At 45.6% G+C, this 27,602-nt stretch overlaps 1 protein-coding gene and 1 pseudogene across 2 annotated transcripts in view; one reads left to right on the top strand and one right to left on the bottom strand.

Annotated features, from left to right (window-relative positions):
* The window catches only part of KCNH1 (potassium voltage-gated channel subfamily H member 1), a 318,994-nt gene that overhangs the window by 28,208 nt on the left and 263,184 nt on the right, over positions 1–27,602 (bottom strand). The window lies entirely within an intron of this gene.
* On the top strand, positions 20,194–20,303 carry LOC123818576 (annotated as a pseudogene).

Raw genomic sequence — 27,602 nt, 5'->3', positions numbered from 1 at the left:
TCTAGAAGCGGAAACCCCAGGTCTGCCCCCTAGAGGCAAGCACAGGCCTCCACCCACTCTTCCAGGCCTCAGGACCATTTCTGGAAGAACTGGTGCACTGCCTGCACCAGATGGCTCTCGCCCAGGCACAGAGTATGCTTCTGGCCACTCCTGGCATAAAGACGACAAGGATGGGGAGGGACAAGGAGCCTCAGCCGTCAACAGCCAGACTTCTACAACACACAACAGAGACCAACAGGGATTAGGTTGACTTGGTTCGACTTTGCATTATCATTCTCTCTCATGAACCCTCCCCAGGGTTTTGCACCCTTATCACGAGAGCATAAATTTCCTATTAAAATTTTCCTATTGTTACAGACGATCATGAATCTCTGTGATTTTTCAGGGCCAAGTAAAAGAGGCTCCGAGTTTTAAACCAACACCACCAACAAGCACGTGTGACCCTCTGTGGGGCCTGAAGGAGGAAGGCTCTCTGAGGGACGTAACTGAACCAACACAGCCCTTTGGGGGGCCTGGGGTAGGAGGGGTCCTCGGTGGGTCTTTCTGGCCTTCAAATGGAAGAACAGAGACTTCAGAAGTCCCAGGGGCCTGGCTGCCTTGGCCTCAGGGCTCCACATGGAAGCAGATGCTGGGACAATGGGATGGCCCCTCAGAGAAGGCAACCCTCACATTTGTAAGTGCCATTCTATTTTCCAAGTCCAGGCCCCAATCCCTGCTCAGAAATGTTCCATTTGTAACACTTGGGTGGGGCGTGCTTTAAGGAAGGGTGTGACACAAAAATGCATTACTAACAGCAACTCCCAGGATGAGCCCCCAGCCAAGACCCACCAAATACTGTCGTTCTGAGTACTTCTGCTCACAGCTGCTCTGTCCAACATAAAAGCCAACAGTCACACTATAGACTCTTTACATTAACTTAATTCAATAAAAGTCTCTTTAATTAACTTAAATAAAATTTTAAAATCATGATCTCAGTTGCAGTAGCCACATTTCAAATGCTCGATAGTCACACATGCACTGCATGAGGCAATGCAAGTACATCTCCATCATCATCACAGAAGGTCTATTGGACACAGCTGGCCAGAACTTGGATCAATCCCTTAAAAATGTGAAGAGTAGCCTCATAAATCCCTGAGATGAAGGTTCTGCCACTTGTAAGCATGGAGACTTGGAAAGAAACCCAATTAAGGACATTTTTCTAGTACAACTGAATATATGGAATGGGATGCCTAATTTCTTTTGACTTTTAATTGATGTTCTTTTTAACTGTTGAAGTATATTGCATCATTTGAAAATCTGTAGGGCAACCCTCACCACCTTGCAAGACGATATGAGGATCAAATGAGATGAAAAAGGTCAAATCCCAACCCAAGGCTGGGCACGTTGGGCTCCCTTCCCTCCCTGTCCTGGGGCAGCTGTGTGTCTGTGCATCCCTCCCCTGTCTCCTCCATTTCTCTAGAATGGGGGGGGGGCAGGCAGATTTCATCTCCATGCAAACCAGGGCCACATAACTGGGAAATCAAGGACACTACACTGGAAACCCCCTGTAGCAGGAAGGACACGCTACAGCCAAACAGAACTGGTGAGCAGGCGAATTGGAAACTACTGAGTGGGCATAATTAATAGGAGAAATCTGCTTTATAGAAGGTAGAAAGAGCACCAGGATTTGGAAAAGCAGTAAATTAGTATGGTCAACCAGAACTTTTGGAGAGAAAAAAAGAAAACGAAGGTGTGTGAGAGGTGAGAGGGGTGAGGAGAGGATTGAGGAATTTTTTGTGTGCTTCTGATAAAAAAAGTGAGGTGAGCTAAGAAGTTTTAACCATGGTTTAACCACAGTTTAACCCTTCTTAACTAAGAAGGAGATTTACAAATAGAATTTCATGAAGGCTGACATTGCACTGGCTTGTCCAAGCCATGAAATCTCCATCTTACAGAAATGATATCCAAGTGAGACTAGCCACGTGCAATTCAAGTAAACAGTAAACAAGGTGAAGTCTCTCAAGGTCAGGTTAGCTTGGGAACAGTCTGGAGAAGAATGTGGGACAATCTGTGCCAAAGACAAAGGGTGAAGTCATAAGGGATAGAATTTTAATTATATCTAAATGGTTTAACTTGAACATGCTTGCTCCAAAGAACTGGAAATCATAAAGACCTATTGTTTTTCTCACAAACTCTGGCCAACAAAGGTGTTTGTGATACCTGTTCCCCTTGGCTAAATCCCTGCCTGGCGGGACCCTGACCCAGGAAAAAGCCTCGGATGTCTCTCTTGACCAGAGATGGGAGTAATTACAGCAGATTGTATGAATAGTATTCTGCCTGCTCCTCCCTGCTGTCCAGGGAAGTTGGATTTCCTTGGGGGCAGTGGGAAGAGAAGAGAAAGTCAACAAAAACTGCACGTCATGATATGAGGGTAACCTCTGGCACTGATGTCATCGTGCTCCTGCAGCTCCTGCAGCTCCTTCCTTTCCATTTTTGCAACCCTTACTACTTCTCCTGGAGCTTTGGAACTAGGAGGACCCTAGGAAGCCCAAGTTTGACCTCCTCATTTTATTGCTAGGACTCAGTGACTCTGAGAAGCAGGAGTGAAGTGCTGTGCACAGAAGCCCTGAGCAACTGGGAGCCAAGGTAGGGAACCCAGGCCAGGCCTCCTGCTTCAGTTCAGCCTCTCCACCTGATGCTGAATTTGCTCACATAATAGGTGCTTGATGCTCTGGTGACTAAAAGCAGCTAAATTTAACCTGCACGTCTCAGGCCCTGCTACCCTGGCTCCCGGCCACCTCCAGCCTGAGAGAGCATTTCTTAATCCTAATGAAAATTCTTGAATGCAAGAGCTTTGGCTCATAAAGGCTGCCACCAGCTTGTATAAGTACTTGGTGGTTGAGGTTAATAAAAATTTTAGGTCTTATAAAATAAATGTTCTCTTGAGGTATTTTTGTGTTGTTTTAGAGTAATGAGATCCCTGAAATGACTCTGAGACTTAACAGAAGACTGTGTGGAAATGGATGGATGGATAAAATTCAGAATTGCTCCCATAGAGGGACGTAATTGCTCCCAAGCAACAAGGCACAGAGCAGACTGTCTCAGTCGCTCACTGCTTTTTTGAGATCTGTCAGAAGCTGCAGAAAGCAGCTGTCAGGAGCCAGTTGCTAGGTCTGAGCTGTCCTTTTCCCTGTGGCTCCAGGGAGGGACCACAGACTGGCTCAGCTTTTTTATCCTTATGTTTCTAGACTGACTCAAGATCTGCTAAAGACGTGCCTCTCCCCCACAGGCCCTCGCACTTCCCTCCAGGCCCGTCACCTCATCAGCAAGCACTAAGCAAGTTCCAGCAGGTTCCGGCCCCAAACTCCGTAAGAAGGCCAAGGCTCTAAGCTGGAGCCTCACAGGAGACCATGAACTTTACAAACACATACAAACGAAAATCTGCTCTAAGGCCAGGAGATTGCACTTTAAACCTAAGCAGTCCCCTCCCTGACTTATATGAACTGGGATGACAATCTATGCTGTGCTCCTTCAAAGGCTAGAGTGGAGCTCAAGGCGAGGATGGGAGATGCTTGGAAAAGATAAGCTCTCTAGCTAGACAGGACTAATGACTCATTCCCTAAAAGATTTCCTGGGGCTCCAAGTGCTATTTTGGCTTTAGTGTTTGTTTCTATGGGTGCTTATACATAGGCCACAGTCATACACATTTGTATTTTACTCTCCCAGTTTACGGGATGGGACCACCTCCCCCTGTTGTTCTGGCCATTGCAGGTAGACTGTGGCTGTCTTGTTCACTGCTGTTTCCTTAGTGCTGAGAATGGTGCCTCACACATAGCAGAGCCCAGCGAATAGCCAAGGAGTGAAGAAAAACCAGAGCTCCTGGAGGAGGATCGAGAGTTCTCCTGTGCCCGGTGGCATTGACAGCGTTGGCGAATTCTGCCCTCCTCCACCCTGCCTCTGTGTGCCTCTGTTGAATGATGGTCATTGCCCGTATCCCTCGGAATCATAGTACACGACACACGTGTCTCTGCGTTAGCCTCCTGAGCTCCTTTGGGTCTGAGTCACCTGCTATCCTTTGGCTTGGCACAATGCAGGGACTCAGTACAAGTTGATGGAATGAATGACTGTCCTGTGTGGGTTTCTGAGATACCCCAGAATGGGGTCCAGGAAATCTAAAACCTAAAGTAAAAACCTGAAGCCAAAGGCTGAAATAAGAGAAATTCAATTTACATAATGTGCAGAGGACAGCCTGCCCGAAATCTCTCTGTTTGTTTTCACCCTCTTTGTGGAGGGGAATCGAGGCATTCCTGGAAAAACCCACACTTGCCTGGCTCGGGTGAATGTGCTTCCTGTCCTGACGTCCCGTCCCGAGAGGGCGACCTGATAGAGTCAACAACGGTTTATGGAAATGTAAACACACTGCGAAGGGTGCACGATTGTGCAGGGCGAGTTCGTCAGCAAAGATGTTTGACCAAAGCACTTCAATGAGCAGGGCAAGTCAGATGGAAAACCAGGCAGGAAACCCGCCTGGCCCCACCTATCCTTTTTTTTTCCTGGGTGGAGGTGGGGAAACATATTACAAATTTTTAAACTTAAAATTGAAAAACTATGTCAGAGAGAGAAACACTGGGCTTCTCTCATGCTTTAGGCATCAGAAACATGTGCTTGGATCAGGAGAGTCTTGCTGGCCATGTCGGTCACTGCCGCCAGGGTGGGTCATCTCTGCCCTAGCAGTGAATGCAACCCCTCGGAGAGGGGCCTCCCTTGTGGGTCCAGCCAGCTCCTAGAGGGGGAGGAGAGGAAAGAGGAAAGGGTGTGCCTTACTCCCCAGGAACTTCTCCCTAGGGACAAATCTGAGAAGAAACTCGTTCCTAAGTGTATCTTTCCTTAAAGTTAGCTGGTAACTTTATGGCTCCATCAAACACAGAAGGCCTTTTGGGGACTGTCCTCCAGGTGCCAAGCAACACAGTGAAAAGTAAAGGCAAAGTGTTTTCTCTTGGTTCCTCTGGCTTTCGGTCCTTATTTCTTTTAAGTATATTTTATGGATTATGCTATTTCAATTGCCCTATTTTTTTCTCCCCTTTCTCCCCCTCAGCCCTGCATTCTCCCTTCCACCCGCATTCCCCACCCTTAGTTCATGTCCATGGGTCATACATGCAAACTCTTTGGCTTCTCCATTTCCCATACTATTCTTAACTTCTTCCTGTCTATTTTGTATCTACCAATTTTGCTTCCTATTCCCTGTACCTTTCCCTCCATTTAAGTCCTTATTTCTTTAAGATCAAAAGAAGAAACAAACGAGAAATCAATAATTTTAGAACAACTTAACCATGAGAGTGGAAAAGTCAAGCCCTCTGGAGGTTCACAAAGGGGCACTTGTGAGCCCAAGCATGGTTGGCTGGACAGCAATGGACATCCTCACGGGGAAAGAAGGTCTGTGGTCTGTCCTGCAGTGAGCTGAGTGCTCTTTGCCACGAACCACACACACACTTCACTCAGCCCTCCACTGCCTCTCCCATGGTCTCCACCCTGGCTGGGAAAGAGTGTGCTTGGGCCATTCACATGGGAGACTCAAGGTCACCAGCTTACATGGGCCACCCATGATCCTGTCTTTGGCAACATGATATTAACGTTGATAGCAGTAGATAGCGTTGATGGCAAAGTGATAGCAGTAGTTATCACTTATTGCGCTGACTTTATCTCATTTCATCCTCGCAATTCTGTGAGGTTCATATTATAATTCCCGATCTGTAGGCATGAAAAAATAAGACTCAGAAAGATTAGATAAGTTTTCCAAGATGATTTTTTTAAATGCAGTAGTTTTCCATGGCTGTACCTTGGAACCCTATATCACTGTGTCCTGGCTGCCCTGTGGGCCAATCCACCAGAATTTCCAGGGTGGAGTAGTTTTAAACCTCCCTGGATGATCCCAAAGTACTGCTAAGGCTGAAAACCCACTGATCCAGTAAACAGTAGAATCTGAATCTGATCTGAATTTGATTCCAGGACCCTGCTCAATTGAAGGAGCAATCCAAAAATTTAAGGAAACATTCATCAAATGCTTTCCTACTGTAAGTACTTGGAGAGTGGGATTGAGAAAAAGGAAATCCCCTTGGCCCAAGGTTTATTTTCATTACAAGTAGTGTAAGAGGCAGGCCAAGGGCTAGTACAATAGGATGCATGGGTTTTGGAACTGGATTTTCAGCCGTTCGAAATCTTTCTATTTTCCCATCCAGTTCTGGAAAGTTGAGCTACAGTTTGACTTCAGAGTCTCATGCTTCCTCCTGGGCCCACAGTGAGTGCATCAGCTCAAGAAGGGCGTCCATGGCCAATGTCACACTATACCTCATCTGTTCAGACAGATGGGTCCTGCCTGCCAATTCCAATGAATGCGTCAGTTAATAGTCCTCATTTTCTAGGGCAAAATCATCAGGATTGAAACATCTTCTGCGGACTGCCACATGGAACAGAACATCCGTTCTCCCTGACTTTTCCTGTCATGAGGAAATGATGGAAAAATAATTTTCCATATTAAAATGTCTGCTTTCTTGAGGATGAGAGCCACCACAGCCACACTGTAGCTGAGATACTGAGGTTCAGCTGTAGAATAGAACTTGGCTAATTGGAGCCATCAGCCTGTCACTGCTATCCAGTTCACCCTTTCTTCCAGGCCAGATTACAGCTTATAGCTGCCTTCAGGCCTTCCTGGCTAACAGTCTCTCTCATGGAACTTCTGCTCCCGCTGCCCAGGGCCCATGGCTGCACTGCACAGATAACATTTTAGTGTCTGAATTACTAATGAATATATTTTTGAACCTGTAAATGTGACAGGTCTTATCTTATAGGGAATTTTAGGGCCTTTACTCAGTTTTTAATACATTCATCCAAGTTACTGAGCACCCTCTCTAGTCTAGGCACTACCCCAGACACTGGACAAAAACACCTAAGTAAGGCCCAGCCCCTGACTCAAGAAAGCTTCCAGTCTGGTGGTGAAGCTTGATACATAAAAAATAAACAGAACCCATCATGGTGGCTAAATAATGGCTATACGACGGCCCTGCCCATGCATCACTGAACTCAGCCTGGGAGGCGTGGGAAGAGGTACACAGGGAAGGCCTTCTGAACAAAAGGAAGTGTGAACGGAGGAAATCTGCACGGAGACACAGGGGGTCATCAGGAGCTCAGTGACCGGCCGTAGAAGCCCACTTCCATAGTCAGGACTATGTTTTCCTCATTCGAAAGTTTTAAGTTTCTTTGAAGGCCCTCCACAAAGCGGCTGTCTGGCCCCTTCACCTCCTCAGCGCCCCATGCTGAGCCCCATACCACTGCTCACTGTTCTCCAGCCAGGCCTCGCACTCTCGTTCTTGCGGGCCTGTGTTCTTTGTCAGGAATGCAATCACCACCCTCCCAACTCTGTCCATGAAGCTCTTGCCCTTCAAGGTCCAGTACCAATACCACCTGCTCTGTGAAGTTTTTTCTACCTGTAGGAAGTCACAGCACTTGTGACATTATATTCATTTATTTGCCTCTCTAGGCATCATGCTTCTGGAAGACAGGAACTGCCTCTTAATCATCCACACATTCCCAACATTTGGTAGACAGAAGACACATTGTATGCCTTCTTTTTGACAGAGCAATGAAGGAACAAAGCAACATATCAAAAATTCACATGACTTGTTTTCCTCCATTCCAATCACAAGGTGGATCTCCCCAGCGCAGGCTGCAATATGGTTAAAGAAATAGGATCCTGGTACCAGTTCCTGAAAACCAAGCAGCAGCCCTTGCCTAACTTCTGAAATGAAGGCTCATTTGGTGATTTCCACACGCACAATTACATGATAAGCAAGCCGAAAAGAATAAGGGGACTTGAGAGCAAATTGATTATTCATGAATCCAATTACAACTAATAACTGAAGAGGCCCCTCTCAAATGCCTGCAATAATTCATGGAAAGGACAGAGGAAACTCTGCTGGGTTGGCATCTGAACCTGAAAAATGAGGGAATTTGGCCCAGAGTATGGTGAATCAGCCCAGGCTGGCCAGCTCAACTCCTTAGGCCCAATGTTGACAGGATCAAGGTCAGATTCAAGTCCTTTTGGGCCAGTTTGCAGAATAATGAGGCATACTTTTCTGTGGCCAGAGCCTGTATCCCCTTATCCTAGCTAGTAACCCCAGCATTTATCTCATTTGAAGGACAGCACCTTCAGATACATGATAAAGTGATTAACAAGATGAATTTGACAAAAATTTCTCTTGCTCAGATGCTACAGTGAATCTCTGAACAAGGTGAATCAAATGGGGAGGGGAGAAGCTTATTGTTTCAGGACCACGGACAGCGCCAGGGTGGGGCTCACACTGCTCTTCTCTATTTACTCAAAAGTAACAGGTTCCAACCCAGAAGCCCCCACTCAACACACAGTGAAGAGGTATGGATATGGAATGTCTTCCCACGTTTTTCACCATGAATGCAGTAAGAAACCGGAACGAGCTCAGAGAGGCTGAGGCCATGCTTTTGTCACCGCACTCTGTCTGGCCCTGCCACTGCTTGGTATGAGTTAAAGGGTCAACAATTGTTAATAATGATGAATGATTATTTATGTCTTGATGCTGTGTGGGATTAGAAAGAATACAAAGTCTTTTAGTGATCTACTATGAGTCCTCATATTGCAGAGACAAATCGAAACACACACACACACACACACACACACACACACACACAAAACCCCCCCTCCAAAAAACACAAAACCTATTCTGGCCACCAGGGCAGAGAGTGGTGTGTATTTCAAAAGGGGAAAAAAGAGGTTTCCAGTCAAGATAGCACCATAGATAAGCGTGGTACTCACATCCTCCTACAACCACATCAAAATTGCAACTAATCTACAGAACAGCCATCATTCAGAACCACCTGAAATCTAGCTGAAAGGAAGTCCTATGACTAAAGATATATGAAGAAGCCATATCAAGACTGTCAGGAGGGGTGGAGACACAGAATAGGCTGGAACCACACCCACATGTGGTGGTTAAAAATTGGGAGGGATATCTCAGCTGCAGAGGTCCCTCCTGAGCTGTGAAGGGTCCAAGCCCCCTCAATAGCAATCAAGGCTCAACTACAACAGAAGGGTATACACAGTCTACTTGGAAGGGTGGGCATACCTGGAGTGCTCAGCTCAGGTGAATTGGGAGGTTGTGTCACCAAACCCTTAGGACACCTGCAACATTAGTCTACTCTACCAAGTCCAGGAGACATAGTAGCTCTACTTAATACATTGAAACAAACACAAGGAGGTTACCAAAATGAGGAGAGAAAAAACCAAGTCCCAAATAAAAGAACACAACAAAAAGAAGTTAACCATAGCAACTGGTTAACTTTTCACTGTCCAGGAGGAAACAATGCAAGGGGTATATAATACTCTAGATACAGGAGCAAGATGAAATGTTATCTCAAAAAATGTATTGAGATGTTCCATCATCAGATACATAAGAAATGATCCCAAATTTAAGCAAAACAAGTTCCTTTCAATTAAGGCATGAGGGAGTCTGATTCTTTGGAAATAACCTGGTGAGCCATCTCTGGAGTCATGCTTCTGTTAACAAGGAAAAGCCAAATGTATTGTCAACCTTCCTCCAATATTTAAAATGGTCCAGAAGGTTATTTGAATTAGAAAGCAGCAAAAATATGGGAAAAAGTCTTCTGAAGTCTGTGGATGGTGGATGGTGGATGGTGAAATGGATAAATAGTTTCTAGGGGTTTACACAGCTAATCCCACAAGAATCTCAACAATCCTCTAAATAAGGGATTGATCTGAGCCACACAGCAAAGTGAAGCAACTGTGGATGAACCATGAAAGCAGGGAGAATAAGACTTGAAGAGTCTAAAGCATTCTCCGTGGTCAGCAGTCCCCCTGTGTCAGAATTACCTGTTCAAATGCATACATATGGGGAATACTCATTACCTACTGAATCTAAATCTATGGGGTTGGCACCAGAGCCTAGATTTTAAAATAAGCTCTTCAGGAACTAAACCATGGCAGACGACTGCTCTAAGCCATAATGAACTGAGGCCTGTGAGTCTGAAGGCTCTTGGCCCCTTTGCCATAGTTCTGATGATAAGCTCTGAGTTTCCAGACTGCCTTTGTGCCCTCTTAGGTGATAAATGCAGAGCTTGAGTCCATATGGATGAGACTGTAAGTATCTTTCCTTTCCATCACCTGGCACATAATGAATTCTTAATACATGGTGGATGGTGGGGTAGATAAATGGACTATATGGAGAAGGATAGTTGATTAGATGGATGACATAATGAATGAATGGAAGCAAATGGAGAAACAGTAGGTTTTAATAAAGCAATTACAAAACATGACCTTGAAGTAAATTTTTTTTTGCCTCGATGACATGGAAATTATAAACATCTTTCTCTCTGGTTATTCTGTATCATGCATTTGAAACAGGGAAAGAAATAGTAGAGACCACTGGTTTTAGGTATGCATGCAGGCATGTGCCATGTGAATGCACACACATGAACAGAGAGAGAGAGAGGAGAAGAGAAGAGAGGAGAGGAGAAGAGAAGAGAAGAGAAGAGAAGAGAAGAGAAGAGAAGAGAAGAGAAGAGAAGAGAAGAGAGCCACCCAGGGACCCAACTGCCACACTCAATATTGAAATATTGATCAGCTCAGCAGGAGGAGCCAGCTTCAAAGGTATTTACAAAGGAAAACCTCAGCCTTAGATATACAGCCCCTTCGGTAGAAACTGTAGCTCTACATTTGATGGCTTTGCCACTTAACCTGTGGGTGCAAAAGCAGAGCCAGCAAGTGTCTTGCTGGAAACTGGCTGGGCAGGGTTGCGGCTCATCTCTGATCCCTAGCCATCTGCAACCCAACTTTCCTGTTCAAGGCACTGCCTAGAGCAATTCAGATGTGGTACCTGCCCTCTCGACACTCAAGGGCCGAAGCAAATATTGTCAGGTAAGAACAAAGACTCCCAAACTAAAAAGAAAGCTTAAAATAGACTATAATGTGGCTGAGGTTGGATTACAGATGAAAAGCTAGGCTTCCATTTAGGCAGAAAGGGGTTAGGAGAAGTAATCCTTTCCTTTTGATTCATTCTGTATCTTTAAATTCCCCACTATGCATGTGGATGGGGGGGGGGAGGCATTTAAAACATGGGTACATTTATGAATGAAGAGACCAAATCAATCAAAATAAGTGGCTTCTTCAGGGTTTTCTTTATTTTGTATTTCCTTATTCCTTTTGCTACTGGACTGAACTTTAGTTAAGAGAAAATCAAGAAAAAATGTAGTTGTCATTCCCATTGCTTCAAAATCAAAGGGAAGCTTCTGATGGAAATACTGCATGTCTAGCATTAAATACTTAGGGCTATAATGTCACTGTGACACATAGAAAGGATATTCAAACACATGGCCCTTCCAGCTTGCAGGTGTAATTCCACAATTCTCTCCACTCAAGAAAGCATATTGAAATGCAATGAGTGAGAATGGCATTACTGTAGTTATAACTCTGAATGCTGTATAATTTTTAAAAGTATATCATCTTGTAACAGGGCACAGCCAAGGGGTGACCCCCAGTGGGGATCTGTAATGGGGTCCAGAACTCAGGGTGTCCAGGAAATATTAGAAAGAAATATATATATATATATATTTCTTGGGCGGAACATCATATATATATATATATATATATATATATATATATATGATGTTCTCACCCCCACAAGTCTGAGCTGGAGGATGGGATGCATGGAGCAGAGCCATTGAGAGCTGTTTTGCATAGCAACAGCTTTGCAGCTAACCTCTGGCATGGTCATTTAACATATCTATAGCCTTCAACTGGTTGCATAGATATGTTAAATAGCTGTGGCTATGCTTTGAGCCAGGGGGATGGGAGTTACTTCAACCCAGGAAGCAACTCCCCCTGGTTATAGCGCCTGAGTGAGAGTTTGGAGATGATTGGCTCCATGCCATGAGGCCGTGTCTGTCCAGACTTACTGTGGCAGCCCAGAAAAGCTGGAAGAATACAGGAATGCTGGCAGGTGTAACTGATTATGGGAGGAGTTGGAAATGGGATTGCAGAGGAAGACTGGTGCGGGATTTAAACCCAGGCATGTCAGCCATACAAGGGAGGAACACTGGGCTTTGGAGGAGTTGGGACCCCTCCAGCTTGGGTGAGAGTTAGGACCACAAGGTTTTGGGGTGTTCCCTTTTGCCACGTGGCTTAGGAAGCAGGGGATACTTTGCCTGGAAGAAAAGGGGTGAAAGGGCTCTTGCTGGCGGGCCATAAGAGGTTGCCACATGGCTTTGGATTAACTGGAGATGGTGGCGGTGACACAGCTGATGGTACTGGGAACCTGAACCACAGACTTCTACTTCTTTTTCCTGAGATATGGTACCCCAGGCTGAGCAAAGTGGAGAAGAAAGGATTGTGTGTGTTTGTGGGTATTCTAAAGAGCTTTAGCATTTTAATGAAGATATTAAGTCATTACTCTAAGTCTGTATAACTTTTAAATAAATAATTCCTTTCCTTTTCACCAATCTCTGGCATTAAGAGACATCTTTCCTCTGGCGGTGGGCAAAGCGAACCTAGTACAGGGGAGGGACTTTCAGAGAAAAATGGGGGTCTTTTTGGTAATAATATATTGTTCACCCTTCCTGCCCGGGTCTATTCTATAACAATCTGAAAACATTGTGGTTGACTCTCATTAGTAATAGATTACTTGCAAAACACCTCACAACTTATTGTGAAAAAGAAATCAATCCATCTTACTGAATAATAGATGGAGTTACAAAAAATGGGAAGGACCTGGATGGTGTGGCTCAGTTGTTTGGAGCATTGTCCCATAAACTGAAAGGTTGCAAGTTCAGTTCCTGGGCTGGGCACATGCCTAGGCTGCAAGTTCGGTCTCTAGTGGCACATAGATGTTTTTCTCCCTCTCTCTCACCATTCCCCTCTATCTAAAGTCAATAAGCATGCCCTCAGGCGAGCTCTAAAAAAAACATAGAAATCACAGCAAACTGTTAAGATCCTTTCCCCTCAAGATGGTGACTTATTTAAAAAAATCTGTTATCAGTACTCTACACATAGCTCTTAAAGTTTGCAAATGCAGACTGAGTCAACAGCAGAGCCTCAATGCAGTAGATTTGCAATGGCCATTGTCTTTTTTGCCCACCCCACCCTCTTTCATGAGTGTAAGCCACCCAGTCCAGGTGAGGTGGGTCAAGGAGCGGAGATTGGAGAGGCCCTAGCTTCCGGATGGGCCCTCCCTATTCATTCTGGCAAAAACTCTCAGTAAATAAAGCCAAAAGTCTTACTCTAAAATAAGGGTCAGTGGTCTTGTTTTCCAGAGCAATATGACACAGGAGGGGTAAGAGTGAAACAGTTGTACCTGAAAAGTGCTAAAAAGAGCACCGGGCTCATGGTAAATGCTGTATAAGTGTTTCCTCTTATGATGATTGTGACATTGCCACGCTGCAGCTGTGAACTATCACTGCTGAAGGCCAGGGAGGAAAATAAGACTCAATGCCCAAACTTCCAGCTTTTTAAAAGGTAAGTGGTACCAGTTTCCAAAAAGACATGGTCAGGGCTAAATCCCTGCCTGTCTAAGCATGGCCCATCTAAGCCAGAAAGCACTCTTGATGAAAGTGAAGGAAAAAAGAAAGTGCAATGATCCATATCATTTGCCAGGTGACCTTAGGTACCACAGTGGCTTCTTCACACATGGCCTATATAAGGGAAGCAAGAGGCTTTGAGCTGAGGAGCAGCTAAATGATAACCCAGTCTCATCCCCACCTCTGACCCCTTCCAACACTGAGTGAATCTGTAATCAGTGAAGAAACTTGTCATTTCCCCATGCTTTTCTAACTTATCCTAGTGATGGGAGACTCAAGAGTTGGAAAATTTTAGTTTAGGCAATAGTTAATAAGCTTCGTAATCAATGCATGTAAAAAGCTATTGTTCTAGGAACTGAAGATATGACCCACCTTGACTCTAGGACACCATAAGTAATCCCACCTTTGTGCCTCAGGAGATCCCAAGCAATCAAGATGGTATCTGAGCCACTCTACTCCAGGGTGAGACTTCCACTAAAGACCACCAACCAGGATACAGATGAAAGAATGCTGCAGTTTTTATCTGATTAACTTTTCCCCTGAATTCCAAACCCTTTACCTACACTTTTCTTCTCTTTATAAAAAGAGTTGGTTTAAAATAGCATTTAAGATAGTCTGTTGGGGTATATACAGATCACCCCAACCATCTGAATAAAGTGCCCATAAGATTCAATCCCTGCCTCTGCTTATTGGTTCTGGTTGTGACAGGCAGCATGAATGACAGCTTTTCCAGTCTTACTAGCACAGTTCTTCTAGTGTCTTGTTATTACTTTCAGGGAGAATCAGGGGTGAATAGGGGCCCAGATGACTTTCTGAGAAGGCAGAGGTCAGATGTGGCAAAAGTAAAGGGAATTCAAACACTCTGGATTCCTGACCTGGCCTCAAGGGCTGCCTGGCTCTGCAGAAAGCCTCTTACCCAGTTTAGAGCCCAGAAAACCCCTGTGTTTTAGCTTCATCTTTTTCAAATGACACTTAAAACAAGTTGGAATACTCATGTTGCCTACTCATGCCCCATCATAATCAAACCAAGTGGCTTTTCCAACTATGATCTGTGATATATCACTGGCCACTATAACCCTCTCCTCTGAACAGCGTCTCCTCAGGCACGCACCCGGGCATTGACCTTAGTTGTTCTGCCTTTTAACTCTCCTCTGCTTTATGAAAGATGAGAATTCTGTTGTTTACAAGAGAATGGGGCCAAATGATTGGAGTATGAAGAGAAGATTTGAGAGTTGCCTCCATCCTGTTATTTTCTTTTGTTTTATCTGTCCACACAGATTGCAAGCTTTTTAAAAGCAGAAGCAATGCTGAGATGGTTCTGGTTCTGCCACCACCTTCCCTAACTTCTTATGAAATGTTTTTGTAGTTACAGGAGTAATGTGTACATAGATCTTCACATTTTATGAAACACTCTGGCACTTGGAGTAAAAATCTTTCTGGCCAATCATCCCAGAGACTTTAAGAATCTTGTTGCCATTATGAGAGAAGAGAGGCAGAGCCACAGTCTGCACCCAAGCTCTGTGGTTTCAGAGTTGTCACCCTTAACCACCACAGCCTAGTCCTTTGCCATGTTGGGCCCACTTCTTTCTTAACACAAGACCCTCTGTCTCTATAGGCAATTTATCTACAAAGGCTTAAATGAGTTTAAGCGAGTAGAAAGGGGTGTATTAAAGGATGAGAGAAACTCAAGGTCTTATTTCCACTTACTGGGGAGAAATTTTATGGAAGAGGTGGGATTTTAAGATATGGCACAGGCCCCTTGAGAAATAATGAGTGGTATAAATTCTGCTTAAATTACCTCTTTAAAAATAAGATCTGCTGGCCAGATCCACAGTTGTCTTAAGGGGGCTCTGATGGAGTTCCCAGGTAAGGTGCCAGAGCTCTGTGTACGTTTATTAAACTCACAAATCATTACCTGAGCAAACATGGAGCAAGTGAGAGAATCAATATCTGAAGTCTGCCCTGCCTGATTCCTCCTCCGAGTTCAGCAGGGTGCTTCACCACCCACACAGAGAAGAGATCATGACTTCTATTTTAACCACTTCTGTGACTTTCTGTGCAGAGCCAGCTTGTGTCAGGTGAGAGCAGAAGAAGCTAGTAAGTGTGCTCTTGCAGCCTGAGGCCCAGTGTGCCACCTGGAGGCATACAGGCTCCTGATCATCTCAGCAGTCATTCAGGAGTTTGTCCAATTGGAGGGAACCCTGGCCGGCTGTAGCCATGAAGACATACCAAATGGTAATGGCCATAGACTCCACCATTAGGCTGTAGCTCTGGGAGGGGCTAGCTGGCTGAGAATGAATTCCCCTCCAGAAACTAGGCCCCAGGCCCCACTCCCATCAGGTAGACCAGGTGACCCTCTGTGGACTCTATGGGATGGATGGCTGGCTTGGGTATCACTCGGCAGCCTCACATTCAGAAACCAAGTGGGACATGAAGGCACATGAATCAGCCAGGAGAAGCACCTGGGGAAACGGTGGGTCAGACAAGAAGGGGGAAACCTGTGCACATCCTAGAGTCAACACTGACCTGTGCACTAGTGGAGCACCTACAGCACAGCATCCTTGCTCCGCACTATGCCACAGGCCCGGCCATCTCACCTACTACATGTTCATGGCTCAAGGACAGAGTTCCTCCCTCCATCTGCCTCCCAGGACAGAACCTTGCTCAGGCTTCAGTACACAGGAGGCCCTAACCCCTTTTAGATTGGTGAAGGGTCATTCAGAGCCAAGGGGGCAGTAGCTTTCTGAGCAGAACCCTTTGTACACCTAGAGCACGCCTCCCCCCCCCCCAATCTGTCAGAGTGAAGAGACAAGCTCCTTCCTCCTTACCTTTGGTGGCAAAAGAACACAGGCATCAATGTATTAATTAAATAAAGCAAGCTAAATGGAGACCTACCATATTTTGCCATATATAATGCACATTTTTTGCCCAAATTTTTGAGAGAAAAATAAGGATGCACATTATACATGGGTAGCACCTAAACATGGGTGTACATTATACACAGCAAATACATATTTTTCTTTTTCTGGCCTCAAGTTCTCAGAGAGGATGAACTTTTCCCCACTTCTTAGAAAGCTGTGCAAATTGTGTAGACACTTTTTGAGTGGAACTCAAGTCAAATGAGATAGTTTGGAAATGTTCTGACTTAGAAAGAGGAATCAAAACTCATAAGAATTTGGTTGAGCGTTGGAGTCCACCTGAGGGTTAATCCAGATGCTGATAAGGCTACTCTGCAGCACAGAGCTCACTTGACCACGTGCAGATAAAGAAGGCACCCAGGAAGTCCCCTTCACCCTCTACGACTTTCCATAGCAGCCTGTCACAAAGCCCAAAATTACACCAGTAACAATTCATTAATAAGGTTCTGTAGTAATACTTATGCTTTAATTTGAACAAATTCAAGATATCACTATAGTTATTAAAACAGTATTGCTTCCCTGAGAAGGGTAAGCCACACAAGCTCTGGGCATGGATCAGGTCCTCCTGGGATTTTAAACTTTGTTGGTTAAAAGGAAGCCTGCATGTGATTGACAGCCAGGGGAGGGGACATGGACATCTGAATAGAGTGGGTCTGGGTACGGCTGTGTGGGGAGAGGCTGGGTGGGAATACGAATTCACCTCAGGTGCATGACAAAGGGGTAGAGGACAGGATAGGCGAACGAGTCTTAGCTGCCTCATTGTCCTGCCCTGCGCAGAGTTTGGTCTTAAGTCCTATTTCACTTTTTATCTCCAATAAACAAATGCCTGGAAAAACTTCAACTAGTCTTCCTATTTCTTGAATTTTAGAAGGCACACTCAGCTCTCCTAGAGAAGGTAAAAAGTCAAGAGTGACTCAGATGGCTCTGTCCATGGTGCTACCACATCAGCTTCTGAAATCTTGCAATAAGGAATCACAAACCCTGGATTTAGATGTCTGTCATTACTTATACTGCACACAGTCCTGAAGGATGATAAACTTACAAAGAAGACGAATTGGGGGAGCTATGTACTGAGCCCTTTAGGCAGGACCTCCCACTCTGCAGCCAGTCCCAGCTACTCTCAGACAGCCCCCACCTGCGGACACCTCACCAGAAGCTGTTTATTCTTTGGGAGTCAGAACACTGATTACTGTTGTTCTTAACCCCCCCACTCAAACATTCCAGAAGGGACAGCAAGTAAGAAGGAAAACAGGCCTACCTCAAAGCCCATTAAGAATGCAACATTTAAAGAACTCAAACGACTCCACTCCAGGAAGACAAAAAAAAATTTAAAAATGGGCAAAAGACTTGAACAGACACTTCTCCAAAAAAGACACACAGAGAGCCCAGAGACATATGAAGATGCTCAGCATCACTAGCCATCAGAGAGATGCAAATTAAAACCAGAATGGGATACTACCTCACACCAGTCAGAATAGCCATCATAAACAGATCAACAAACAAGTGTTGAAGAGGATGCGGAGAAAAGGGAACCCTAGTGCACTGTTGGTGGGAATGCAGACTGGTGCAGCCACTGTGGAAAACAATATGGAATTTCCTCAGAAAACTAAAAATGGAACTTCCTTTTGACCCAGCAATTCCACTGCTGGGATTATACCCTAAGAACCCTGAAACACCAATCCAAAAGAACCTACGCACCCCAATGTTCACAGCATCACAATTTACAATACCCAAGTGCTGGAAGCAACCTAAGTGTGATCAGCAAATGACTGCATCAAGAAACTGTGGAATTGTGTACATTTACACAATGGAATTCTATGCAGCAGAGAGAAAGAAGGAGCTTATACCCTTTGCAACAGCTTGGATAAAACTGGAGAGCATTATGCTAAGTGAAATGAGCCAGGTGGTGAGGGACAAATACCATATGATCTCACCTTTAACTGGAACATAATCAACAAAAGAAAAAAATACAAAATATAACCAGAGCCATTGAAATTAAGAACAATTTAATAATAGCCAGAGGGGAGGCAGGAGGGGACTGTGGGGAGAAGGATTTTTAGGAAGTACTATAAAGGACACATAGACAAAACCAAGGGGGAAAGTGGAAGCAAGGGAGGAAGGTGGGTTTGGGTGGAGTGGGGAGAAAATGCAGACAACTTTAATTGAACAACAATAAAGTAATTCATGAAACAAAATAATAATAAATTCAAAAAAGATACAAAGGTGAATAATTAAAAAAGAATGCAACATTTATTTCTTTACATCTTAATTTATCTTACAGTTAGACAGAGTTTGCCTGCCTTCTACTCTATAAAACATCTGTTTGTATTTTTTACATAATTGCTCCCAAAATTTCTGGGTACAATGGATGCTCCAGGAAGCAGCATTTAGAGCACAAAAACAGACCTTCCTGGGAGGCTCAGCCTTCTCTTCTGCCATCTGAGCCATGCATGGGCAGGAGCCAATCTCTGTGGCAGCAGGGGGATGGTGAGAGCCGCAGGCCCTGATTCTGAGGGTGCACCTGCTCACAACGCTCCTTAGGACCTGGAGAGGGTGCCCAATGAACCCTTAAAAGCACCTGCCTTGCAAGGTTGTTTAGAAGATTAAAGGAAATAATAAATGTGAAATGATCCATGATAGGCATTCAAGGGATGTTATTAATATTAATATTTCTCCCCCTCCTCCTCCTATGTAGTTTTAAAACAAAGACCATATCCTTTCCCCTACTTACAGCCCTCTGGAGGCTCCTTAAAGCTACAAGGCCCTACACAACTGGCTACCTCTGAACTCTGTGGCCTCATTTTATGCTTCTTCCCCAACTCACTCTTGCTCCAGATTCCACCATGAAATCTAGAGTGACTTCAAGTCCCCACTCCTCCTAGGCTCTTTCACAACTCAGGGCTTTTGTGTGTGCTGATCACTCTACCTGGAATGCCCACCACACAGCCTCCTGTCCTGCCAGTGAAGTGCCCCTGCCCCGACGAGACCCAGAAGGAGGTAGCCCCGTGTCTGTGACTTCTAAGCCCCCCGCCTCCATGGATCTAGTGTGTGCTCCTTAGGCAGCACCCATCGTGTTCTATTGCCATTATTTGTGATTTGTCCATCTCTTCTTTCAGATGTCCAGCACCCTGGGGAGCGAGACTTCATCTCTGTGTGTCTGGTCCACACATGGAAGACACACCAAATGTGCAATGAATAAATGTGTGTATGTGGGAGTGTGGGTAGGAGTGTGTATAATGTTGGGAGGAGGTGATGGCTGCAAAGGAAGGTGGAATATATACTTGCCCATTACTAAAGCCTGTAAAAATGGACTGTCATGCACCCAGGACAAGGATCCCACCTACCAAAGTCTGCCAGTCAGCCCTCAACCCACTGGCGCAAGACAAGAGAGCTGCCAAAAAGTTTCTATGTCTTGCCACAATGGGTAGTGTTTTTACTTGCTCACGAGTGAAACTGTGCCATCCTCTGACTGCCAGCTAGGCACACAGGTCTAGGGACTATGCTCTGACCTACCCCCTGCACGCATACACAATACACACACATGCGCGCATGCGCACGGAAGGCACATCAGACATTTAGGGCCGCTTCACTTCTGTGTGGGTGTTTTGTTCAAGGCTTTATATTTTTTCATTATACTCATTTTTATTATCTTACACATTTTGCTTTCTGAAGGCTGCATTTTAGCTTTGCACAGTGGCAGTATCGTAGCCAATGAGATTTATCCAAGGCATGATTATTGCTAATTGGAAGCTGCATTTTAATTTAGTGTCTTTTTGCATTTAATTTCTTTTTTTTAACCTTTAGATTTTTAAAGATGGAAGTCTACGGGGGGAGGAGAGCAGCTCTGAGTTTGTCCCCGACTGGGCACAGAGGCTCCACATACTCCCTGCCCTTGGGGATTCCCAGATTAATGGTAAGGACAGAAAACAAACCCTGAGGAAGAAGACATATCCATTCTTAAAAGGCACACAAAAAATTGCCCCAAATAGTGCCACACATCTCAATACCCAGGTTGTAGCGGCATGAGTAAAGGAGGAGGTTAGCGGGGCTGGGGATAGTCTGGGGAGTGGCTATCCCCTGCCCTACTCCCCAGGTCAGCTAAGATGTAATTCTCAAGGTACTCATGCCTCTCCCTGGGTTTTCTGCGCAGCACGATGGACCACTAGGCATGATTTCAAGGCTGGGTGCCTGGGCTACTTGCTCACCCAAGAGCCTTCCTTCACCCCTCACACCCCACAAAGCATCATCACTATTTGGGTTGAAGTACAGGATTCAGCTCTCCCTAAAGGAGGCTGCAGCCGCTTTCTGGTTTAGGACCACAACAAAGAAGGAAAGGCAGTGTAGCAGTAGCCAAAGCCAAGCATGACCAGATCTTTTAGTTTCAGCCTCCCCATGCCCCGACGCCATGGTTTCCACCAGAGACTTTCCAGAGGGAAGCAGGGAGCCAGAGGCCACAGCAACAAGGTGCTGGAAAGTGGTTCAGCCACCAAGACAGCCACAATGAGGGGAAACAACCAAAGGGAAGAGACTGAAGGAAAGAAAGAAAGTCCTCTGGTGCATAATGAGGAGGTGGGCTTTTGCAGGCTGGGTGTGTGTTTTTATGTTTTTTTTTTCTTCAGGAACAAAGACTATATGCTTGTCTGCTATCTTCCTTGTTGGTATTTAGAGTTATGGATGTTAGTTCTTCATTCAACTCATATGGTTAGGTCAACTAATATTTATACTCCTCTACTCCGGGTTCAGACCTCTGCCCTGTTCCCTTTGCAGAAGGTATTTACTCTACAGGCCATGTCATCCAGTCAAGTGGCTTTGAGTATAGGGATATAGACATATAGATATAGATATGTAGATATACAGATGTAAATCTATATATAAATAATACACATACACACATTCTGATGACTACCACATTTATACAGCCAGCTCACAAATTCCCTTTGATCTCTGAATCTGAATTCTTGGTTCCCACCTGTGCCTCCCACACCATTCAAACTTGATCCTCTAAAAGTCCTTGTCAAATTAGTAACAACTCCACCCTTCCAGTGAGTCTGGCCAAAGGCCTTGCAGTGTCCTCCACTCTCACTCATAGTCCCCAGGAGATTCTGTTGTAGCATCTGACCACTTTCCCCACACTGCCACTGCCAACCTCTTGGGTCCAGTCACCATTATTTCCTATCTGGATTATTTCAGTGTCTTCCTGACTGATCTCCCTGCTTCCACCCTTGCCCAACTCCACTCTATTCCCAACACAGTTATTGGATTGACCTCAAAATCTAGGAACACATCACTGTTCTGCTCCAAGCCCTCCAACAGCTCTGTCTGCCTGAGAGTAAGGGTCAATGTCCACTTCCCGTCCCGTAAGGGTGAGTCCCACCTCCACCTCTCGTCTTTCCCCTCCTACCTCTTTCCTCTCATGCATTCCATCCCAACCATATTCACCTCTTCAACTTGCTTTCCCTTAGACACCCCAATGCCTCTGCATTGCTGTTTCCTCTGTGTGGACCCTCTTCCTCAGGTATCTACACAACCTGCTCTGGCATATAATTTGCATCTTTGCTCAAATGCTCCCTAATCCATGAAGGCTTCTCTGACTGTTTTACATCAAGTCATCCATGAAGGCACCAATTTTGTTCAGTGATGTGTCTCTGATATACAGCATGGTCTAACATATCACAGACACTCATTATGTATTTTTGAATGGATGAGGAAATCTAGCTAACACTGGGCATATGATCCAAGGTGGGACAACTGGGCTTCCTTCACTGGGCCATGAATGCTGAGGGATGGGAAGAGGGAAGGTCAGCTGGCAGGGATGCACCTAGCAGCTGTGCCCTGACAGTCTTGTGCCTTAATTCTGACTGATCTTGCATCCTATTTTTTCTCAGCCTGATTCGTCAGCAATGCTTTCAATTCTGTGAGCTATTCTATCTCCCTCCAATCAATTTCTTTTTTGTTCTAAAATTAGCCAGTGTTACTTTCTATTGCTTGAAATTTAATAACTCCAATTGGTAGGTTCTTTTATTTCCCAATTCCTCTAGACTCATGCTCTCAGTTTCCCACCCCAGCCCCAGCAGAAGTGTTGCATGCTTCCTGAGAGTTCAAGCCAGACTAGTTGTCTTGCCTCTGGCATTCTAAGAACTCTCCTCAGTCTAAAATTAGACCAGACTAGCCTACTAAAAATAACACTGATAGACTCCCATATTCCTTTATATCTCTAAAATGTGAGTCAACGCCTCATTTTACTGAAAAGAAAATGAAAGCCCAAGATGTTCAAGTGGGAGATGGTGTGAACAGTCTAGAATTTAGAGCTTGGTGGTCAAATAAAAAACAAAATTCAGAGGGTGATTAGCCAGTTATGTGCTCAAAATCATTCATTCTTTGTCCTGGCAATGGCCAGAAGCGTAGGGTCAGTCTCTTCCTGCACAGAGTCTAGGACTGAACCCTTCAACCTGCATTGTAGCTGCTGGAATAAGCCAGCCAGCCAAGGGACAGCTGGAAGCCCTCATAGTCTGCATGGTTTGCTTTCTTGCCTTTTCAAAGACACGTCTGGCCACGGAAAATCCTCAGAGATAGTATCATGTTGTCAGGATCCAAACCCACCATGAGCGTTTCCTGCTGAGCTGACCCTGCACAATTTCTCTGACACCACCAGGCTCATTTTCACTGAAAGGAGAACAAGGGTCAAGGAGAAAGAAATGCCAATAAAAGCTCTTTAACAGTCTCGCATGAGTGCCTACTGACAGCCTCTCTCAATTCTAACTTAAAATGTTTGCAGTTTTGACCTGGCTGGAGTGGCTCAGTTGGTTGGAGCATCACCTCATACACCAAAAGGTTATGAGTTTGATTCCCAGTCAGGGCACATACCTAGGTTACAGGGCAAAAACGAGAGGCAACCAATTGATGTAGCGCCCTCTCCCTCCTCCCACACCCCTCCCACTCTCTCTCTAAAAATGTTTGCAGTTCTGTTTGGAAATTGGCCGTAGGGCTTTAGCCAAAATGAATTTTCAGTCCAGGCTCTCTGGGAGTTCATAAGTCACCTTAACTGCATGTCAGAGAGTTGATCAGCACCCTGGACAGAGTGTCCGCTGTGAGCCAGAGGAGGACAAACCTGAGAGCAACCTGAACCCAGCTCCAGGACATCAGGTCCTATATTCCGCAGGTGCAAAAGCCAAGCTGTTCCATCCTAGACTCTGTCCCAAGATCATCCCAGGATACCAGGAGGAAAAGCAGACACAAGAACACAAACAGCAAACAGAAAATCTGCAGCAACTTCATAGGATAAATATGGGCTGCTGGAAGGATAAGAGCTGAGCAAAGATAGTGAAGCTTCCGGAAAGAAAGTGAGGCCTGCCCAGGGATTTGGAAAGGGAGGAACTCGATGTGATAGAAAGAAGGATATTCAAGGCAGAGGGCACAGACAGATAAAGATGAACCAGACAATCAAACCCGAAACACTTATTTCCGTCAATGCTTTCAGATGCTCCCCACCACCCCAGGAAATACCATCTCTGAAAAGAATGCCCCACCCTTTCTTCTTCAAACCACACTGAAATACATTCTTCAGATAGAGTCACAAAATCAACTCTCTGATAAAGCTCTTTGCATTCTCTCCTATCTTTTCTTTTTTTCTTTTAAATGGACTTTTAACTCCCAACAATGGGGACTATATTTAGACCTGATGAAATGTTAGCCTCGGTATGAGGTACATTCTCACAGGCATGGCTGCTCTTCCTCTCCTGACTGCCCAACGCTATTGTTTCTGGGTATGTTTGTCATTTTTTATCCCTACATCCTCTGTCCTACGCTCGGCCAGAGTGTGTCTCTTCTGGAAAGCTTTTAAATTCTACTCGCAGGCTGCCACTGTCTGGTGATCCCTGTCCTTTGTTATTTCCCTGTTGGGGTTTAACCAGGCCCCTTTGAAACAGTCATCTCCTTAGGTCGCCTGTCTTCTCTGTCCCTTTCTGCCTACTTTGAGAAAAAGTGCCTCATCAAATTTTATGGTTAAAATTATTTTCTGTATACAAGAGCCTTTGGAGGAACCAAACATAGGCTACTGAAAGCCAGAACACCATCAGCCTGTCTCTTTTTGATGGTAATGATGGGAAGGATGGAGAGAATTTCTGCAACAAGGGACATGATGGGGGCACCAGGCCAGCAGACAGAGCCAGTTCCAGAGGCTAAGACACAGGACCAGTTAGGTGTCTCCAAATCACAATCGAAGGCAATACTTTTAATTATTCCTAATCAGAGCGATTGAGGTCTAAAAAGAGTAAATGACTCCCACCTAAGGGGACACACGCATTTTCTTGGCCTATGGCAGGCTTTGATAAACTGGGCATTGGGACCATTCAAAAGGCTGGGGTATGTGTTATCGAGTGTGAGCCAGAGGGTATTCTGAACCATATCATCCATCATAACGAAGGCACAAAAAATAATAGAATATTGCTAAACTTCCACTTCATTTTGCCTTTGTGAAGGTAGAGTTTACCAACAATGGGATGGATGAATTCGTATTACCAAACTGGAACATGCTGGTAAATATAACATGCTCCATATAAATGAGTAAAAAAAAATCCAAATGACAAGAGGAAAGCAGAGAGACCCAGGCCCAAATGGTTCCGCCAGGATGGTCTTGTTCCTCAGCCCTGCTGCTCAAACTGCGGAGAAGGCAAAGCCAGAAGGAACAAGGAGATGGAAACACAGCAGCCGTAGAAGATGGGGTCAGGCAGAGGCAAAGACTCAGGCCACCTTTGTTCCTGGGTTCTGAGCTGTGGGATCCTAACACCAAGGTGCACCTGAACAATGGTTCTCTCCCAGCCCCGCTGCAAGGAAGCAGGTGTGAGGAGGACAGAAATGCAGTTGGTGTGTGGAAGGCCCTCAGAGAGCGCCCTATATCACAGATGTGCGTCCCACTGTGGGGACGGCCAGTGTTCTGGGTGCCGGGCCTTAGGTACCAAGTACAAAGAGTCCACAGCCCACCGACCTAAGAGGGCAGCCCAGGCACTTGCTGCCACTTGCAGAGGAAGTCTGCATGAATTAACTTGACATCAACATGGCTGTATTCTAAAGGTCCACCTAGAGGAACCATGTTGGGGGCGGGCAGAGAAGCACAGGTAGATTACAGAGAGTGGACAGGATTTCTAGCCGGCAAGATCTTACTCAATTTGCCTGAAGCAAATTGATTAGAGATAGTGCTCTCAGAACTCCTGGAAGGCAGACAAGTGGGCGAGCTGCCAGGGCTGAGTGAGAAAGTCACCTGCTGGGACCAGAGGGCATGGCGCTGCATGAACGCAGGCCTTCTCAGAAACCCCGAGTCTGGGCACAGAAAGGCCGAGGGAAACAAAAACAAGGAAGAAAGTGACAATGGATCAAATCTAGTTACCATGCATTCTGAAGGAATTGTTTTAATTCTGGGAATTTGGCTGGAATGAGTCTTACTTTATTGCTGAGAGTAAATATTAGCAAAAGGGGAGCCTTTGGCTAAAGAGAGTTGTCACAAAAGGACTCTCTTTACTCGACCAGAAACTCTGATGCACTAGTACCCATGGCTTTGACCTCTAAGTGCCTAATTCCCCAGGAGAACCATGCAGGGGCACAGCAGATGGGAAGCAGGATTCCCGGTTTGAGAGTTCAAAGCCCTTGATGTCCTGTGGGCTGGAGGAGGCAGCGCCGCAGGGCTTGTGTATCTCCTAGCGTGCTGCTGGGCACACGGCAGAGCTTGTGGGGTGGGGCTGAATCCCTGTGTGGTTCTCTCAGGTCCCAGCTTGCTGCCTCAGGCACTTTCCCAGTAAAAACTATGAACAGCAAAATGAAAACAAACCCACAACAATCAACAATGGAACCTAAAAAACAAAACCAAAAACTAAGCCAACAACTAGAACAGGAACAGAATCACAGAAATGGAGATCACAAGGAGGGTTATCAGCAGGGAGGGGGAGGAGGGAGAATGGAGGAAAAGGTACAGGGAACAAGAAGCATAAAAGGTAGGTACAAATTAGACAGGGGGAGGTTAAGAATAGTATGGGAAATGAGAAGCCAAAGAACATATAATATGTGCGACCCATAGACATGAACTGTGGGGGCAGAATGCTGGAGGTGGGGCAGTGCAGGGAGGAGGGGGCCAAAGGGGAGAGAAAAAAACTGGGACAACTGTGATAGCATAATCAATAAAATATACTTTTAAAAAAGGAGAGTAAGAAAAGGCCCCGATTAGGTCCCCAGTGCCCCCGCCCTCCCAGCTCTCTGGAGGACAGCTCACCGAGGAGAGGAGCCGTCTGGAGCAGGTCTAATGAGCTGCGGGAGGCAGACGCAGAGCGAGAGGAAGAATGATGTGCCCGAAAGGTTCCAGTTAAGAAAACAGATCGAGGAGGCTCAGTTCCTGGTACATGGGCTCGTGTCTGTCTGTCTGTCTGTCTGTCTATGCATTTTCAGGGATATATTTGCATTTTCACTACAAAAATACTTCAAAGCACTGTCAGTAGCCTTATTTATAGGTCCAGGAAATGTATTGCAGCAGGAAGGAAATAAAGAAGACAGAGATGAAAGCACCAAGAAGAAATTAAGAGTCAGGAAGGAGGCCGTTTGTAAATGTTTTGTGGGATAAATTAAACAGAGATTACTTCACAAAAGATGGTGGAGACATGTGAGCTTCTGGCCAAAGCGAGGGGCCCAGAGCTGGGGACCTGCCCAACAGCCCCAGCATTTCCTGTAGGTGTTGGGAAGGGACCGTGTGCTTGGTTTCCCTCCCTCGGCGCACAGGCGGCTAATTAAACAATGGAAGTCCGTCAGAGTGCCTTGGGAGGGCCTCTGGGGTGAAGTAGTGGGGGCAGGAGGGCCTGGCTGCCTCGTGGTTTTAGTCAGGTCTTCCCTTCAGGTAGAACGTACTTCCAGTCAGCGTGTCCACCTGGGCAGCCCTGGGGCAGAGACTTGGGGCTCTCCACGGGCCTGAGTATGCCCGACATTCTGGGGGTGCCAGTTACAGCCAGAGCCGAGCAGCGCTCAGGCAGCCGGGCTGACTGCATGGAGCCAGCAACCCGAAGCCGACGCCCGCAGGAGAGCACCTGCTGGGGGTCTGGGGACCTGGCTGGGCGT

This window comes from Phyllostomus hastatus, unplaced genomic scaffold (genome assembly GCF_019186645.2).
Source record: "Phyllostomus hastatus isolate PE091 unplaced genomic scaffold, TTU_PhHast_1.1 phas_contig_283, whole genome shotgun sequence".
In the NCBI taxonomy this organism is placed as follows: Eukaryota; Metazoa; Chordata; class Mammalia; order Chiroptera; family Phyllostomidae; genus Phyllostomus; species Phyllostomus hastatus.
This window is presented reverse-complemented; position numbering and strand designations above follow the sequence as displayed.